General features: G+C 37.9%; 1 protein-coding gene across 5 annotated transcripts in view; it reads right to left on the bottom strand.

Moving 5' to 3' along the window:
* DEUP1 (deuterosome assembly protein 1) overlaps positions 1–20698 on the bottom strand; it is a 230290-nt gene that overhangs the window by 144313 nt on the left and 65279 nt on the right. For all 5 annotated transcript variants that reach the window (XM_082340465.1, XM_082340466.1, XM_082340464.1 and 2 more), the window contains exon 4: positions 1635–1786. The gene's annotated coding sequence lies outside the window, so the exon portion shown is untranslated. The remainder of the gene's footprint in view (positions 1–1634; positions 1787–20698) is intronic.

The following is a 20698-nucleotide window of genomic DNA, read 5'->3' as shown; positions in this document are numbered from 1 at the left end:
CGACAAATGTTTAAGGAGCCCATACAAGGTGCTTTGTTGAATGTCAGGTGGTAAAGGCATGGTCCCTGTCTTCTTAAAGCTTACAGACTATTATAGAGGAAACAGACATTAAACAAGTAAACAACATATAAATGTAGAATTACAGATTGCAATCAGAGCTATGAAAGAAAACTTTCAGATGTGTTGAGAGAGTCAATCAGTGGTCTGTCTTGAGTGGTCAAAGAAGGTGTCCCTTAGGAAGTGGAATCTAAAACAGGAGGTCTAAGTAGGGGCTAGCCAGGTGAACAGGGGGAGCAAAAACATGCCAGGCAGAAGGAATCATTAAAGGCCTTGAGTCAGGGAGAGATGAAAGCATTTTAGGAATTGAGAGGACAGTACATTTGGGACTTTGTGGCAAGGGGCAGGTGGCAGCAGTGAGATAAGTTTAGAAATATAACCTGATTATGTGGGTCCTTCCTGGTTGTGTTAGGCACTTTGGACTTAAAGCTAAGGGTACTGGAAAATTTTTTGAACGATTTATAGCAGAGCAGTAATATGACCCAATTAATGTTTTAAAAGAATACCCTAGGGTCCTCAGTGGAAAATGGATTGCTGAAGAGCAAGAGTAGAAAAAAAGGAAATTAGCTAGGGAGCAATTACAAAAGCCCAGATGAAAAGTCACAGTGGTTGGCCACTAATGGTGGTTGCAGGGGAGATGGAAAGAATGCTTGATAATTGAGATCATAAGCTTCATGTCTTTCGTGCATGCCAGGCATCTGGCTTGGTGAAAACCTATAGCTCTACTCAGTAAGTAAATATAATAAATCAATACAGTAATTAGTTAATTACATGCTGTTTTAACCTTTTAAAAAGAGGAGCTGATCTATATTGTTAACTGGATCAAACTTCTCACAGCAGCTGAGAAAGCAATTATGTAGACATATAGTCAACCTGGTTTGTTTGCTAAGTCAGTCTGGTTACTTTGGCTATATTAACAACTGAATAATATAGACCATGTGGTTATCCAGAGTTCTGTTTAGACACTGTACTAGTCCAAGATAATACCAGTTCTGTTTAGGTCATTTTCATTGTTCATTAGATAGAGCTTTGAATGCACAACTTAGGATTTTATAGTATATAACAGTGGTTCCTAAATATTTTTTATTCCGTAAACCAATATTCTTTTCTTTTCAAAAACTGGGGGAACTGCTTAATGTGACCCCCTTTAGGTTGTCAAGAATGGGTATTAGAACAAACAATCAAATAACTACTCTCATAGCGAGGGTTCTTAGCTGCAAACAACAGAAACTAAATTCTGTCAGATTTAAGTAGGAAAGAATTTATGATGAGAGTTTTGTGTGGCTCACAGAATCACCAGGAGGGCTGGGGACTTAGGGCCAAGCTATCAAGAACGCTGTCCAAATCTTTGATGTGATGAAGACCGCACAGCCACTGCCAGTGCCATTAAGCAGTCGACGCCATAGGTTAATCGCTAAGATCACCAACGCTGCCACTGGATGGCTCTGAGAACTGACACATGGCCCTCGGAAGTAGATATAGCCACTGCTGCTGCCACCGTCCCTCCCCAGAATGGCTGTTGGGCAGTCCTTGCTTCACAGTGCCGTTTTTCGGTTCAAAGACTGGTGTGAACTTACCATTACTAGAGTGTAGCTCAGGGGCTTGTGTCCTCACTTCAAGCAAGACAGGAAACTGAGCTTCCAGGGCTGGAGGTAGGCAGGCCTTCCCAATGAGATTTATAAAGTGCAGAATTTTCCAAGTATAGGAATAGGGTTTGGACATCAGGATCCTAAAAAAAGAGTAACAACTACCATTTATTATCCCTATCAGTTCATAAGAGAAAAAGACATTTAGTTCTAAAATGTAAAAGGGGACAAATTACAGTATATAGAATAGCCTATTAATGGAATAAAGTGTTTTTTTTTTAATAGAAAACTCACTGTATTGTCCTTACTGTTTTCTTTTCTTTATTTATGGAGAAACTCTGCCTTGAGGCAGCTTGATCGACAGAACAATTTTGGGAACCCATGTGTATAGAGGACACGGGCCTTGGATAACAAACTTGGTCTTGGCATTTCAGCTCTACCACTTACTTAAGCAGTTGTATAATCTTAGGTATGTTAGATCTGAAATTCAAGGTCATCCTTTTTAAAATGGGGATAATAATTCCTAACTCTTAGACTTGCTGGGGCATTAGATGAGATAATTTATGTAGATGTATAGCAGGACCTGGAACATAGGAGCCAGGGGTAGATGCTCCTCTTCTGTTCTTCCCATCTTGTGCTGTAAGGGGTCTGCATCCTGCACTAGAACCTGAGACTCTTAGCCCTTCCAGCCATGGGCTGCGCTAGTACTGTTTGCCGTTGAAATCTCCAAAACCTAGCTCAACGCCTACATAATAAGTGCTCAGTGACTGCTTGCCAAATAGACAAGTAGCTCTTACTTAAATTATTACTAATTATGTGAAGTAATAATGTAAAACGCATGACATCATCCTTGGCACAGAGTAGATATTAAGTATAAATGTGAGCTCACAACTTCCATTTCCAGTAATAATCAGCAAGTTTCTTTGGGCCAATCCTCCTCCTAGAATGTTTTACAATGTAGTAAAATACATATAATATAAAATTTACCATCTTAACCATTTTTAAGTGTACATACTGTTTAGTGGTATTAAGTATTTTCACAATGTTGTGCAATCATCACCACCATCCATTTGCATAACTTCTTTTTTTTTACTTTAAAATTTTATTTTTTTAGAGAAGTTTTAGGTTTATAATAAAGTTGAAAGGAAGGTGCAGAGATGTCTTGTAAACTCTGCTCCCACACATGCATAGCCTCATCCATTCTCAACATCACTCGCCAGAATGGTACATTTCTTACGAAGGGTGAATGTACATTAACATATCACAATCATCCGAAGTCCATAATTTACCTTAGGGTTCACTCTTGTGTTGTATACTCTAGAGTGTGGACAAATGTATAATTACATACATGCATCATTATATCATACAGAGCATTGTCACTACCCCTGTGCTCTGCCCAGTCATCTCTTCTCTTTCCCCACCTCCCCTCACTCCCCCACAACCACTGATCTTTTTACTGTCTCCATAGTTCTGACTTTTGCAGAATGTCATATAGTTGGAATAACACAGTACGTAGTCTTCTCACATTGGCTTCTTTCACTTAGTAATGTGCATTTAATATTTCTCCATGTCTTTTTATGGCTTGGTAACTCATTTCTTTTTAGCACTGAGTAATATTCCAATGTCTGGAGGCACCATAGTTTACCCATTCATCTACTGAAGGACATCTTGTTTGCTTCCCAGCTTTGGCAATTATGAATAAAGCGTCTATAAATATCAATGTCCAGGGTTTTGTGTGGACATAAGTTTTCAACTCCTTTAGGTAAATACCAAGGAGCATGAATGCTGGACTGTATGGTAAGAGTATGTTTAGTTTTGTAAGAAACCTCCAAACAATCTGCCAAAGTGGCTGTACCACCAGCAATGAATGAGAGTTCCTTTTGCTTCACATCTTTGACAGCATTTGGTGTTGTCAGTGTTCTGGATTTCTGCCATTCTAGTAGGTGTGTGGTGGTATCTAGTTTTAATTTGCATTTTCCTGATGACGTATGTGGAGTATCTTTTCATATGCTTATTTGTTATCTATATATCTTCTTCAGTGAAGTGTCTGTTGAGGTGTTTGGCCCATTTTTTAATTGGGCCGTTTGTTTTCTTATTGCTGAGTTTTAAGAGTTCTTTGTATATTTTGGATAACGGTCCTTTATCAGATGTGTCTTTTGCAAATGTTTTCTTCCTACTGTGGCTTGTCTTCCATTTTTGATATTCTTTCACAGAGCAGAAGTTTTTAATTTTAACTAAGTTCAGCTTATCAATTATTTCTTCCATTGGATCATGTCTTTGGTGTTGTATCTAAAAGGATATCACCATACACAAGATCATCTAGGTTTTCTCCTATATTATTTTCTAGGAGCTTTGTATTTTTGCATTTTACATTTAAGTCTATCTATGATTCATTCTGAGTTAATTTTTGTGAAGGGTATAAGGTCTGTGTCTAGATTCACTTTTTTTCATGTGGATGTCCAATTGTTCTAGCACCATTTGTTGAAGAGACTATCTTGGCTCCATTGTATTGCCTTTCCTCCTTTGTCAAAGATAAGTTGACTATATTTGTGAGGGTCTATTTCTGAGCCCTCTATTCTGTTCTTTTGATCCATTTGTCTATTCTTTCACCAATATCACTCTGTCTTGATTACTGTAGCTTTATAGTAAGGGCAGTGTAAGTCCTCCAACTTTATTCTCCTTCAATATGTATTAGCTATTCTTGGTCTTTTGCCTCTCCACATAAACTTTAGAATTAGTCTGTCAATATCCATAAAATAATTTGCTGGGATTTTCATTGGGATCACATTGAATCCAAAAATCAAGTTGGGAAGATCTGACACCCTGACAATATTAAGTATTCCTATCCATGAACATGGAATATTTCTCCATTTATTTAGTTCTTCTTTGATTTTTTCATCAGGGTTTTGTAATTTTCCTCATATAGATCTTACATATATTTTATTAGGTTTTACCAAAGTATTTCATTTTTAGGAGTGGTAATGTAAATGGTATTGTATTTTTGATTTCAAATTCCACTTGTTCATTGTTGGTATATAGAAAAGCAATTGACTTTTGTATGATAACCTTGCACCCTGCAACCTTACTATAATCACTTAGTTCCACGGTGTTTTTTTGTCAATTCTTTTGGGTTTTCTATATAGACAATCATGTCATCTGCAAATGAGGACAGTTTTATATCCTCCTTCCCAATCTGTATACCTTTTATTTCCTTTTCTTGCCTTATTGAGTTAGCGAGGACTTCTAGTATGATGTTGAAAAGGAGTGATGAGTGGCAATATCCTTACCTTATACCTGATCTTAATGGGAAAGCTTCAAGTCTCTCACCATTAAGCATGATGTTAGTTGCAGGGTTTTTGTAGATAGCCTTAACCAAGTTGAGAAGGTTCCCCTCTATTCCTGGTTTACTGAGAGTTTTTACATGATGGGGTGTTGGCTTTCCGTCTTTTCATCTGCCAAAACTAGAATTCTGTGCACATTGAAAAACAACTCCCCATTCTGTCCTCACCCCAGCTCCTGGCAACCACCATTCTACTTTCTGTCTCTATGAATTTGAATACTCTAAGTGCTTCATATAAGTGGAATCACACAGTATTTGTCCTTTTTTGATTGATTTAGTTCACTTGGCACAAAGTCTTCAAGATTCATCCATGTTGCAGCATATGTCAGCATTTATTACTCTTTAGAACTGAACAATATTCCATTCTATGTATAAACCACATTTTGTTTAGCTATTCATGTGTCAACGAGCACTTGGGTTGCTTCTACCTTTTGGCTATTATGAATAATGCTGCTAGACATGAAGAAATGCAAATATCTCCTCAAGACCATGCTTTCAATTCTTTTGGATATATACCCAGAAGTAGAATTCTGGATCATTTGATAATTCTATTTTTAATTGTTTGATGAACCACCATAGTGTCTTCCACAATAGCTGCACAATTTTACATTCCTACAAACAGTATTCAAGGGTTCCAATTTCTTCATATACTTACCAACTTGTTATTTTCTTTTTTTGATAGTAGACATCCTAATGGGTATGAAATGGTACAGCAGTCCCCCCATTATGTGAAGTTTCACCCTCTGAGGTTTCAGTTACCTGCGAACAACAATGGTCTGAAAATGTTAAATGGAAAATTCCAGAAATAAACAATTCATAAGTTTTAAATTGCATGCTGTCCTGAACAGCATGATGAAATCTTGTGCTGTCCTTCTCAGTCCCACCTGGGATGTGAATCACCTCTTTGTCCAGTGTATCCTGCCCTTAGTCACTTAATAGTTGTCTTGGTTTTCAGATCGATGGTCAAGGTATTTCATTACTTAATAGTGGCCCTGAAGTACAGGAGTAGTGATGCTGGCAATTCAGATATGCCAAAGAGAAGCTGTAAAGTGCTTTCTTTAAGTGAAAAGGTGAATGTTCTTGACTTAATAAGGAAAGAAAAACCATTATGTGCTGAGGTTGCTAGGATCTACAGCAAAGACAAATCTTCTATTTGTGAAATTATGAAGAAGGAAAAAAGAAATTCATGTTAGTTTTTCTATTGCAACTCAGACTGCAAGAGTTATGGCCAGAGCGTGTGATAAGTGCTTAATTAAGATGGAAATGGAAAAGTCATTAAATTTGTACAATAAGATACTGAGAGAGAGAGAGAGGGAGACCACATTCACATAAGTTTTATTATAATATACTATTATAATTGTTCTATTTATTATTAATTATTGTTAATCTCTTACTGTGCATAATTTATAAATTAAACTATATCATAGGTATGTAAGTATAGGGAAAAACATAGTATATATGGGGTTTGGTACTATCTGCAGTTTCAGGCATCCACAGGGGTTCTTGGAATGTATCCATTGTGGCTAAGGGAAGACTACTGTATCTCATTCCATCTTGAATTTTAAATGCTGGATTAAAAATAACCTTCTTAGGCATAAAAGAGCAATCACACATAACAAATATTCAGTAAGTCGAAATCTAAGGAAACTTAAAACTCAGGGAGAACTTCAAGTCACTTTTGCCCTGATTACTTTTATTGGTCCAGAAGAAACAAAACTTTATAAATGAGCCTCAGTTCTGATAGTCTTGCATTCCAATGGGGATCAGATTCCATGTCTCCTACCCGAGGAGTTTCATTAGGTCCATTTGTTTATTTTTGTTTTTATTTCCATTTCTCTAGGAGGTGGGTCAAAAAGGATCTTGCTGTGATTTATGTCATAGAGCGTTCTTCCTATGTTTTCCTCTAAGAGTTTGATAGTGTCTGGCCTTACATTTAGGTCTTTAATCCATTTTGAGTTTATTTTTGTGTATGGTGTTAGGGAGTGTTCTAATTTCATTCTTTTACATGTAGCTGTCCAGTTTTCCCAGCACCACTTATTGAAGAGACTGTCTTTTCTCCATTGTGTATTCTTACCTCCTTTGTCATAGATTAGGTGACCATAGGTGTGTGGGTTTACCTCTGGGCTTTCTATCCTGTTCCATTGATCTATATATCTGTTTTGGTGGCAGTACCACACTGTCTTGGTTACTGTAGCTTTGTAGTATATTTTGAAGTCAGAGAGTCTGATTCCTCCAGCTCTGTTTTTTTCCCTCAAGATTGCTTTGGCTATTTGGGGTCTTTTGTGTCTCCATACAAATTTTAAGACTTTTTGTTCTAGTTCTGTAAAAAATGCCATTGGTAATTTGATAGGGATTGCACTGAATCTGTAGACTGCTTTGGGTAGTATAGTCATTTTCACAATATTGATTCTTCCAGTCCAAGAACATGGTATGTCTCTCCATCTGTTTGTGTCATCTTTGATTTCTTTCATCAGTGTCTTATAGTTTTCTGACTACAGGTCTTTTACCTCCTTAGGCAGGTTTATTCCTAGGTATTTTATTCTTTTTGTTGAAATGGTAAATGGGATTGTTTCCTTAATTTCTCTTTCTCATCTTTCGTTGTTAGTGTATAGGAATGCAAGAGATTTCTGTGCATTAATTTTGTATCCTGTGAGTTTACTAAATTCATTTATTAGCTCTAGTAGTTTTCTGGTGGCATCTTTAGGATTTTCTCTGTATAGTATCATGTCATCTGCAAACAGTGACAGTTTTACTTATTCTTTTCCAATTTGGATTCCTTTTATTTCTTTTTCTTCTCTGATTGCCATGGCTAGGACTTCCAAAACTATGTTGTCTTGTTCCTGATCTTAGAGGAAATGCTTTCAGTTTTTCACTATTGAGAATAATGTTTGCTGTGGGTTTGTCATATATGGCCTTTATATATTGAGGTAAGTTCCCTCTATGCCCACTTTCTGGAGAGTTTTATCATAAATGAGTGTTGAATTTTGTCAAAAGCTTTTTCTGCATCTATTGAGATGATCATATAGTTTTTATTTATTCAATTTGTTAATATGGTGGATCTCATTGATTGATTTGCATATATTGAAGAATCCTTGCATCGCTGGGCTGAATCCCACTTGATCATGGTGTATGATCCTTTTAACATGCTGTTGGATTCTGTTTGCTAGTATTTTGTTCAGGATTTTTGCATCTATATTTATCAGTGATATTGGTCTGTAATTTTCTTATTTTGTAGTATCTTTGTCTGGTTTTGGTATCAGGGTGATGGTGGCCTCGTAGAATGAGTTTGGGAGTGTTCTACCCTCTGCAATTTTTTTAAAGTGTTGGAGAAGTATAGGTGTTAGCTCTTCTCTAAATGTTTGATAGAATTCGCCTGTGAAGCCATCTGGTCCTGGACTTTTGTTTGCTGTACGATTTTTAATCACAGTTTCAATTTCATTACTTGTGATTGGTCTTTTCATATATTCTATTTCTTCCTGGTTCAGTTTTGGAAGTTTGTACTTTTCTAAGAATTTGTCCATTTCTTCGAGGTTTTCCATTTTATTGGCATATAGTTGCTCACAGTAGTCTCTTATGATCCTTTGTATTTCTGTGGTGTCATTTGTAACTTCTCCTTTTTCATTTCTAATTTTTTTTTAATTTGAGTCCTCTCCCTTTCTTTCTTGATGAGTCTGGCTAAAGGTTTATCAATTTTGTTTATCTTCTCAAAGAACACGTTTTTAGTTTTATTGATCTTTGCTATTTTCTTTGTTTCTATTTTGTTTATTTCTGCTCTGATCTTTATTATTTCTTTCCTTCTATTGATACTAACTTTGGGTTTTGTTTGTTCTTCTTTCTCTAGTTGCTGTAGATGTAAGTTTAGGTTGTTTTTTGAGATTTTTCTTGTTTCTTGTGGTAGGATTGTATTGCTATAAACTTTCTTCTTAGAATTGCTTTTGCTTCATCCCATAGGTGTTGGGTCATCGTGTTTTCATTGTCATTTGTTTCTAGGTGGAAATTCTGTATCTTGATCGAGGTGGTGGTAATATAGGTATATACATTTGCATAACTCAGTAAACTGTATTCTTTATATGGTGTACATTGTTATCCATAAATTATGCCACAATTCATATGATATAACAAATTTAAAAATAAGCACAGTGGTAAAACTACAGGGAAAAGGAAGAAAATGATTATCCCAAAAGCCAGGCCAGTGATTTCCTCCATCTAGAGGAACATATCGGGGGGAACTTCTAGAGTTCTGGCAATGTTATATTCTTGACCTGAGTTGTGGCTATATCAGTTTCACTTCATAGTTTTTTTTTTGGTTAAACTGTAAATATATGTTTAATGTACTTCGTGTGTGTGTAAGTATGTGTATGTATATATTTCAGAATAAAACAAAAAATGAAACATAACTAATTTCATAAAAACAGTGTTTTCCTCTTTTGCACTCATGGAATGGAAAATCATGAGGCAATCCTCATTACCATTCACAGTTAGGTAAGGGGTACAGTAAGCAGAACATGTTACAGTGATCATGTTGGTGGAAGAATCTAAGCTTATTTATTTAAAACAATTTATGGCAAATGCCTTGTTTCAAAAAATATTTTAGTTGCATATAATTTCCCTGTGATGTAAGTACGGGATTTGGTCCCTGCTTCAGTGCCGAGTACAAGAGAAATTTCTCTAGATTTTGAGAAGGAGACTCAAGAGAGGTTTAACACCCTTGTAAAGTAAACTAGATTCTTTGTATTATGTTTGGACTCTCAAATGTATATTTTTCAGATAAGTTTTTTTTGTTCATGCTTTTGGTTTTGATTATTACCATGTTTATATTCCCAGTAAATTGCCATATTTTTTCCCAGAAATGAGTTGATGATTTTATCAGCCAGGATAAGTTAGATTATGCCATGGTAATAAAAAATGGCAAAATCTCAGAGGATTAATAGAATACATGTTAAGTGCTCAGTCATACCAAGTTTCCTTTTGGCCTGGGTGGCTCTGCAGACAGGGGTTCTCTATGTGGTGCAAGGTCAGGATGCTGGGCTGCTTCAATCTCATGGTACCTCCATGTCAAAAGGCACTTCCAGGACCACCAGTGGGGGGTGGGGGGGCAGAGGGAAAGGAGAGCTGGACAATCAAGCACTGGCAATGAAATGCTTCCGCAAACAAGTGATGCATGCCATGCATTTCATTGGCTAAAGCAAATCACATGTTTATTCTTACGTTCTGGGGAGGGTTGGGGCGTGGGCAGGGAAGCGTAATTCTCCTACATGGTCAGAAGGAGAGGAGAACCGATGTGTTTGTTAGCAGTATAATGTCCGCCTCCATTACATAGCAGAATTAGGCCAAATTAATGTTATATTTTGTAAAGATGAATTGAGTCCTACTCAAATGGCAAGCATAATGATGATGATGATATCTTATTTTTGTTTAATACTTTGGAATTTATGAAGCATTTTCTCAACATACTTTTTATTCATTTATTCAGCAGAGTTTAAAGCAATGGTTATGGGCCAGGCACTATGTTAGGTACAGAACATGTGAATAAGACAGAGGCTCTGCCCTTCTGCATGATAATCATGTGGTAATTGCAATATAAAAGCTTGGATGGGTACCATGATGGCCAGGAGGAGAGTGTTCAGTATCATCAGGGAAAGAAAGAGGAAGACTTCTTACATGAAGTGATACTTACTTAAGTCGGGGTTTCAAAGATAAGTAGAAATTTATCAAGCAGAGGGATGGGGAGATGGGGAAGACAATACAGAGAGTGAGAAGAGCAAGTAAAAAGGTACAGAGAGTTATCTTACATGTTCTCCCAAACCTCCAGGAATTAGGTACTTGCCACTCTCACAATTTTATAGGTAAGGTAACTAAGGTACAAAGAAGGAAATGATTTTCTCAGCTCACAAACTTACTACAATGCAGACTAGAACTCAAGCCTTTTAACTCAAGTCTTTTAATCCTATGTTCTAAACACACATCATTATCATCTAAACAAAAAACACATTTTAAAGTAATGAACATATATAATTCACTCAACATATCTTATCCTTAATTAATGGCTGGCATAAAATCAATATTCAGTAAAGGATGGTAAAATGTTAAAGCTCTAGATGACTCTGCCTACTATGCACAAGGCATTTTTGCTCCATATGGGCAAAAATTGCATCTCTCTCTCTTATTTTAAATTGAGGTATAACTGACATATAACATTGTATTAGTTTCAGGTATACAATGTTATGATTCAAGATTTGTGTATATTGTGGAATGATCAACACAATAAGTCTAGTTAACATTCATCATCACACATAGTTACAAAAGTGTTTTTTCTTGTGATGAGAACTTTTAAAGTTTACTCTTTTAGCCACTTTCACATATGCAACACAATATTATTAACTATAGTCACCATGCTGTACATTACGTCCCCTTGACATTTATTTTATACCTGGAAATCTGTACCTCTCATGTCCCTTTTTCTATAATCATATCTGTGGTTTCAAGTACAGTATCTGATACATTATAGGTTCTGTATAAGCATTTATGGAAGGAAGGAAGGAAGGAAAGAAGGAAGGAGGAAGGGAGGAAAGAATCTCTAAGTCCTTACTTTTAAACTAATGGGAAAAGTTTCCTTAATCTATTTGAGCACTAAAATAATCCCTTAATTTGCATTCATAGACCTTGCAGTCCACTATATGCTTTTGTGTGAGATAGTTCATTTTTCACTATGACGTACAATAATTAGGACACAGAAGCATGGGTCACAGGGAAAAAGCCCAATGCAGTGCTTTGAACATGGTAGCTATTCCCTAAGCATTCGTTGAATGGCTGAATGGCAAAGTCAGGTCGGTCATTATTCATCTGAAACAACACATCTGTGTGGTTTAAACCTTCAGAGACTAGAGATTTATTACACATTAGCGATTACTTCAAACACTGGAGATTAATGAGGCATGAGATATTACTTCGGACTTCAGTGATCTCAGGAGTTTAGTAAACACTGCAAGCTCTCCAGTCAGTATTGAAAGGTCTGATGGGGCCACAGCAGGCCTTATTTATAGAAACTCTGGTTCTGCACCAGGGATGGGTCTGCCCTTTTTACTGTGAGAGAAGATTCAAAAGATGGTCTAGGGTGATTGCACATCAGTACTTACCTCAGTGGTATATCAAAATGCTCCAGGCAGTCACCTTCAGGATTAACCATCCTCGTGTGGCTATTCAGACAGCCTTGTGGCTGAAAACACAGAAGCTAAAGGCCACCTATCAGTCAGCAATGAGTTTTAACAACTTACTATGCACCAAAGAGTACATCAGTCAGTCGTTGAAATGGATACTAGAGAAACAAACATAAGGAGTATTCTTTGCTCTTAAGAAGGATGGGGCAAACCAGATGGGGCGATATAAGAGAATAATGAAAGAAGTCTTGAATCAAGTGTCAAATAATTGGCCAATAGCTCTACAAGAAAGGAGAGGCCACAGGGTACCAGGAGCACCTAGGAAGACTTAAGGAAGGGAACAAGACTTGAGGTTGCTCAGTTTTGGACACTCACTCCTGCCTTCAGACTCCTGTGATCCAGGCACACAGTATTTCACCCCATGTGAAATACACACATATATTTCCTACGACATATATGAAGTTATAGGTGTCATGAAGTTATTCATGGGCTGCTCACTCTGCCTAGAATATTTTTCCTCCACTTTTCAGCCTGGCTGAATCCCTCTTCAAGGTCCAGTTTAAAGATGGTTTCCTTTCCCAGAGCGCTCCCCACCTCCTTCGGCACCCGGGCAAAAGTTAATCACTTCCTCCTTAGCACTCCGACAGCCCTTTGTACGTGTCTCTGATGCAGCACTAACCATGCTGCACTGTAATGAATTGTCCATGTGTCTGCTTCCCCACTTCGTGCTGCCTGGCAAGGCATGAGCCCTCATTAAATACTGCTTGTATGGGTGGATGGATAAATTAACTGCAGGAGAGCTTTCAGATGAGAGACCAGTGGGAGATCTGGTAAGATGGGTCCAGACTTCGAAGGACCTTTTAAAGACAAGCCAAAGGGACGGGGGGAAGGAAGGAAGGAAGAAAGGAAGTAAAAGATATGCTTAAGTAGGTTAAGGGAAAAGACTGGAGCTGGATTATTTTTTTAGATGACCCAGAAAATAAAAGCCCTCCATAATCCCACTTCTCACTGTTATCTACTATGAACATTATTTGTGTCTCCCCAGCAGTTTTTCTATGCATAGAAATACATTGGCAAATTTCCCTACAGTTTACATTACCACTATTCATGTAGGAGAGTGTCCAAAAATCCAGGCAGGCAACAAGTATTTATCGTGTGCTTATGAATTACTGTATAATTGTAGACAAACCAAACATTATCTCTGCCTTCCATGGATTTTACAGTATAATGGATAAAACAGCATCTAAAAAATTATATATTGTTAAGTAAATGATTAAAATGTGCAAAGACTCATCTCCACCATTGCTTTGGATGTTTTCAGCAGAGGCATGATATGATGCAAGCAGTACTTAGAATGATTAAGTTGCCAGCAGAATAAATTGAAAAGGAGAAATGTTATGGGGAGCTGGGCATGGGTAATGGCAGTGAGAATAGAGAAAAAAAGTGAACCCAAGAAATACTTTAAAGCAAAATTTCTTAATCTGTGGACCATTTGGGGCTACAAGGATAACTATAGAATTTTGAACCCTCAAGTTTAGACTTTATGTATAGTTTATCTATGTATTTTTCTATGGACAGTAAGTTTTATAGGTTCCATTAACCTCTCTGTAAGGCAATATAGCATAGTGTTTTAAGATCACTGACACTGGAGTTAGAAAACCTAGGTTCAAACACTATATCACTTGCTAGCTTTGAAACCTTAGTAGAGTTACTTAACCTTCTAGAGATAACAAAGCAACAAAAGAGCAACAATGTAAAGTACCTATCACCCAACTGTTTTTATTCTACAGGGTCTATTATCCAAAAGATAAAAATCAATACTTTAAACAAAGAATGGATGGGAATTCCCTGGAGGTCCAGTGGTTAGGACTCTGAGTTTCCAGTGCTGGGGGCCCGGGTTTGATTCTTGGTTGGGGAACTAAGATCCTGCAAGCCACATGGTGCAGCCAAAAAAACAAAATAAAATAACAGAAATAAAAATAAATAAATAAATAATAAAAAAGAATAGACAAGGCTTGATGTCAGACTGATAATGAGGGAGGAGAGAGGAGAAGGAGTAGAAGAAAAGGGATGCTGGCAGAGGAGGTAAAATGGATTAAGATTTACCATAGGAGCATGAAGGACTCTCAGAATAGTCCACCTGTAGTGCACAGTTTTCAGAATGCAAGGAGGGGCCAAATTATAGACTTGCTTTCGCAGGTTTAGAGAGTTTGGATCACTTTGCTGATTATCAAAAATGCTGACTCATTTTCACTGAATACTAAAAGCAGATGTGGCAGAGTGGGGAAGGGAGGAGGGAGGAGAGGAAAACTGAATGGGAGAATGGGGGTGGGTAAGAAGACTTCCAACGTCCTTCAAATTCTGAACATCTATGAGTAGACACTACTGACATTGCAACTGATGAAATCATTATACTTGACTGGGAGTTGGGGAGGGACTTCAAGACTTTGTTTACAAATAATAATGTAAACATTACTATTAAAAATAATAATGTTTACATTATTGTTATTATAATGTAATATAATACATTATACTATAATAATAATGTCTCTGTCTCAACAGAGACACCCTGACAAGATTCAAAGTTGTCAAAGATCATACAACTTAAACGTGTGTATCTCATTGCCAGACCACACCATCTGTAGTATACTGTCAGTTAATGTATTTATCTTACTATATTTTCTCCTTTTCCTTTTATAATTTTGAGACTAAACTATAGAAATGCTATAAACTGACCATTAAATTATTTTTGTTATACTTCCTTCATTAATTAATATTTGTGTATATCTTTCAATTCTCTTAGAAATAATGGAGTTGTATTGCATTGTTTTGTGTTTTATTATCTTCTTTTGACTTGAAAATATTTTTTAATGCACAAAAAATGGAAGTGACCTGGGCCTCTCTTGTTGTCTAAGTAATCCTTAAGATCTGTTAAGCCATTGTGATAAAAGTGGTGGAAAGGGGCACCTTGGGCTAGGAGAGCACAACATTTTTAAAGGACTCTGGAGAATTTCTGCTCCAGCCGTACCTTGAACCTTGTAAAAAAAATAGAAGAAAGATAGAAGGGAAGGAAGGAAGGAAGGAAGGAAGGAAGGGAGAAAGGAAGAAAGAAAGAGGGAGGGAGGGAGGGAGGAAGGAAGGGGGGAAGAAAGAAAGAAAGAAAGAAAAAAGGAGAGAAAATGGGGGACCTTAAAGATGGTGGAAGAGTAAGACAAGAAGATCATCCTCCTCCCCACAAATACATCAGAAATACGTCTACATGTGGAACAACTCCTACGGAACACCTACTGAACGCTGGCAGAAGACCTCAGACCTCCCAAAAGGCAAGAAACTCCCCACGTATGGGTAGGGCAAAAGAAAAAAGAAAAAACAGAGACAAAAGAATAGGGACAGGACCTGCACCAGTGGGAGGGAGCTGTGAAGGAGGAAAGGTTTCCACACACTAGGAAGCCCCTTCGCGGGCGGAGACTGTGGGTGGCAGAGGGGGGAAGCTTCGGAGCCATGGAGGAGAGCGCAGCCACAGGGGTGCGGAGGGCAAAGTGGAGAGATTCCCGCACAAAGGATCGGTGCCGACCAGCACTCACCAGCCCGAGAGGCTTGTCTGCTCACCCACCGGGGCGGGCGGGGCTGGGAGCTGAGGCTCGGGCTTCGGTCGGATCCCAGGGAGAGGACTGGGGTTGGCGGCGTGAACACAGCCTGAGGGGGCTAGTGCGCCACGGCTAGCTGGGAGGGAGTCCAGGAAAAAGTCTGGAACTGCCTAAGAGGCAAGAGACCATTGTTTCGGGGTGCATGAGGAGAGGGGATTCAGAGCACCGACTAAATGAGCTCCAGAGACGGGCGCGAGCCGCGGCTATCAGCGCAGACCCCAGAGACAGGCATGAGATGCTAAGGCTACTGCTGCAGCCACCAAGAAGCCTGTGTGTGAGCACAGGTCACTATCCACACCTGCCACTGCCAGGGTCCCGTGATCCAGGGACAACTTCCCCGGGAGAACGCAAGGCGCGCATCAGGCTGGTGCAACGTCACACCGGCCTCTGCCGCCGCGAGCTCGCCCCGCATTCGTGCCCCTCCCTCCCCCAGCCTGAGTGAGCCAGAGCCCCCGAATCAGCTGCTCCTTTAACCCCGTCCTGTCTGAGCGAAGAACAGATGCCCTCAGGCGACCTACATGCAGAGGCGGGTCCAAATCCAAAGCTGAACCCCAGGAGCTGTGCGAACAAAGAAGAGAAAGAGAAATCTCTCCCAGCAGCCTCAGGAGCGCGGATTAAATCTCCACAATCAACTTGATGTACCCTGCATCTGTGGAATACCTGAATAGACGACGAATCATCCCAAGTTGAGGAGGTGGACTTTGGGAGCAATGATATATATATATTTTTCCCCCTTTTTCTCTTTTTGTGAGTGTGTATGTGTATGCTTCTGTGTGTAATTTTGTCTATATAGCTTTGCTTTTACCATTTGTCCAAGGGTTCTGTCTGCCCGTTTTTTTTTTTGTTTTTGTTTTTTAGTATAGTTTTTAGCGTTTCTTATCATTGGTGGATTTGTTTTTTGGTTTGGTTGCTCTCTTCATTCTTTCTTTGATCCTTTTTTTATTACTTTTTAATTTTTTATAATTATTTTTTATTTTAATAACTTTATTTTATTATATTATTATTATTTTTTTCATTCTTTCTTTTTTTCTCCATTTTATTCTGAGCCATGTGGATGAAAGGATCTCGGTGCTCCGGCCAGGTGTCAGGCCTGTGCCTCTGAGATGGGAGAGCCAAGTACAGGACATTGGTCCACCAGAAACCCCCCCAGCTCCACGTATGTCAAACAGCAAAAATCTCCCAGAGATCTCCATCTCAACGTCAAGACCCAGCTCCAATCAATGACCAGCAAGCTACAGTGCAGGACACCCTATGCCAAACAACTAGCAAGACAGGAACACAACCACACCCACTAGAAGAAAGGCTGCCTAAAATCATAATAAAGTCAGAGCCACCCCAAAACACACCAGTGGATGCAGACCTACCCACCAGAAAGACAAGATCCAGCCTCATCCACCAGAACACAGACACTAGGCCCCTCCACCAGGAAGCCTACACAACCCACTGAACCAAACTTAGCCACTGGGGCAGACACCAAAAACAACAGGAACTATGAACCTGCAACCTGTGAAAAGGAGACCCCAAACACAGTAAGTTAAGCAAAATGAGAAGACAGAGAAACACACAGCAGATGAAGTAGCAAGGTAAAAACCCACCAGACCAAATAAATGAAGAGGAAATAGGCAGTCTACCTGAAAAAGAATTCAGAGTAATGATAGTAAAGATGATCCAAAGTCTTGGAAATAGAATGGAGAAATTACAAGAAATGTTTAACAAGGACCTAGAAGAACTAAAGAGCAAACAAACAATGATGAACAACACAATAAATGAAATTAAAAATTCTCTAGAAGGAATCAGTAGCAGAATAACTGAGGCAGAAGAATGGATAAGTGACCTGGAAGATAAAATAGTGGAAATAATTCCTGCACAGCAGAATAAATAAAAAAGAATGAAAAGAAATGAGGACAGTCTCAGAGACCTCTGAGACAACATTAAATGCACCAACATTTGAATTATAGGGGTCCCAGAAGAAGAGAAACAGAAAGGGACTGAGAAAATATTTGAAGAGATTATAGTTGAAAACTTCCCTAATATGGGAAAGGAAATATTTAATCAAGTCCAGGAAGCACACAGAATCCCATACAGGATAAATCCAAGGAGAAACATGCCAAGACACATATTAATCAAAGTAACAAAAATTAAATATAAAGAAAATATATTAAAAGCAGCAAGGGAAAAACAACAAATAACATACAAGGGAATCCCCATAAGGTTAACAGCTGATCTTTCAGCAGTAACTCTGCAATCCAGAAGGGAGTGGCAGGACAGATTTAAAGTGATGAAAGGAAAAAACCTACAACCAAGATTACTCTACCCAGCAAGGATCTCATTCAGATTTGACAGAGAAATTAAAACCTTTACAGACAAGTAAAAAACAGAATTCAAAAGCTAAGAGAATTCAGCACCACCAAAGCAGCGTTACAACAAATGCTAAAGGAACTTCTCTAGGCAGGAAACACAAGAGAAGGAAAAGACCTACAATAACAAACCCCAAACAATTAAGAAACTGGTAATAGGAACATACACAGTGATAATTACCTTAAATGTAAATGGATTAAGTACTCCCACCAAAAGACATAGACTGGCTGAATGGATACAAAAACAAGACCGGTACATATGCTGTCTACAAGAGACCCACTTCAGACCTAGGGACACATACAGACTGAAAGTGAGGGGATGGAAAAAGATATTCCATGCAAATGGAAATCAAAAGAAAGCTGGTGTAGCAATTCTCATATCAGACAAAATAGACTTCAAAATAAAGACTATTACAGGAGAGAAAGAAGGACACTACATAATGATCAAGAGGTCAATCGAAGAAGAAGAAATAACAATTGTAAATATTTATGCACCCAACATAGGCGCACCTCAATACATAAGGCAAATGCTAACAGCCATAAAAGGGGAAACTGACAGTAACACAATCATAGTAGGGGACTTTAACACCCCGCTTTCACCAATGGACAGATCATCTGAAATGAAAATAAATAAGGAAACAGAAGCTTTAAATGATATATTAAACAAGATGGACTTAATTGATATTTATAGGCTATTCCATCCAAAAACAACAGAATACACTTTCTTTTCAAGTGCTCATGGCCTATTCTGCAGGATAGATCACATCTTGGGTCAAAAATCAGGCTTTGGTAAATGTAAGAAAACTGAAATTGTATCAAGTATCTTTTCCAACCACAATGCTATGAGACTAAATATCAATTACAGGAAAAAATCTGTAAAAAATACAAACACATGGAGGCTAAACAATACACTACTTAATAACCAAGAGATCACTGAAGAAATCAAAGAGGAAAGCAAAAAATACCTAGAAACAAATGACAATGAAAACATGATGACCCAAAACCTATGGGATGCAGCAAAAGCAGTTGTAAGAGGGAAGTTTATAGCTACTATCCCACCTTAAGAAACAAGAAACATCTCAAATAAACAACCTAACCTTACACCTAAAGCAATTAGAGAAAGAAGAACAAAAAAAACCCCAAAGTTAGCAGAAGGAAAGAAATCAGAAAGATCAGATCAGAAATAAATGAAAAAGGAATGAAGGAAACAACAGAAAAGATCAGTAAAACTAAAAGTTGGTTCTTTGAGAAGATAAACAAAATTGATAAACCATTAGCCAGACTCATCATGAAAAAAAGGGAGAAGACAAATCAATAGAATTAGAAATGAAAAAGGAGAAGTAACAACTGACACTGCAGAAATACAAAGGATCATGAGAGATTACTACAAGCAACTCTATGCCAATAAAATGGACAACCTGGAAGAAATGGACAAATTCTTAGAAAAGCACAACCTTCTGAGACTGAACCAGGAAGAAATAGAAAATATAAACAGACCAATCACAAGCACTGAAATTGAAACTGTGATTAAAAATCTTCCAACAAACAAAAGCCCAGGACCAGATGGCTTCACAGGCCAATTCTATCAAACATTTAGAGAAGAGCTAACACCTATCCTTCTCAAACTCTTCCAAAATACAGCAGAGGGAGGAACACTCCCAAACTCATTCTACAAGGCCACCATCACTCTGATACCAAAACCAGACAAAGATGTCACAAAGAAAGAAAACTTCAGGTCAATATCACTGATGAACATAGATGCAAAAATCTTCAACAAAATACTAGCAAACAGAATCCAACAGCACATTAAAAGGATCATACACCATGATCAAGTGGGCTTTATCCCAGGAATGCAAGGATTCTTCAATATACGCAAATCAATCAATGTGATACACCATATTAACAAACTGAAGAATAAAAACCATATGATCATCTCAAAAGATGCAGAAAAAGCTTTTGACAAAATTCAACACCCATTTATGATAAAAACCCTCCAGAAAGTAGGCATAGAGGGAACTTTTCTCAACATAATAAAGGCCATATATGACAAACCCACAGCCAACATCGTCCTCAATGGTGAAAATCTGAAACCATTTCCTCTAAGATCAGGAACAAGACAAGGTTGCCCACTATCACCACTATTATTCAACATTGTTTTGGAAGTTTTAGCCACAGCAATCAGAGAAGAAAAAGAAGTAAAAGGAATACAAATTGGAAAAGAAGAAGAAAAACTGTCACTGCAGATGACATGATACTATACATAGAGAATCCTAAAGATGCTACCTGAAAACTACTAGAGCTAATCAGTGAATTTGGTAAAGTAGCAGGATACAAAATTAATGCACAGAAATCTCTTTCATTCCTCTACACTAATGATGAAAAATCTGAAAGAGAAATTAAGGAAACAGTCCTATTTACCATTGCAACAAAAAGAATAAAATACATAGGAATAAACCTACCTAAGGAGGTAAAAGACCTGTACTCAGAAAACTATAGGACACTGATGAAAGAAATTACAGATGATACAAATAGATGGAGAGATATATCATGTTCT

Source organism: Balaenoptera borealis, assembly GCF_965194805.1.
Source record: "Balaenoptera borealis genome assembly, chromosome: 11".
NCBI classification, from domain to species: Eukaryota; Metazoa; Chordata; class Mammalia; order Artiodactyla; family Balaenopteridae; genus Balaenoptera; species Balaenoptera borealis.
The sequence above is the reverse complement of the archived record's forward strand: the minus strand, read 5'-3'. Positions and strand labels throughout refer to the sequence as shown.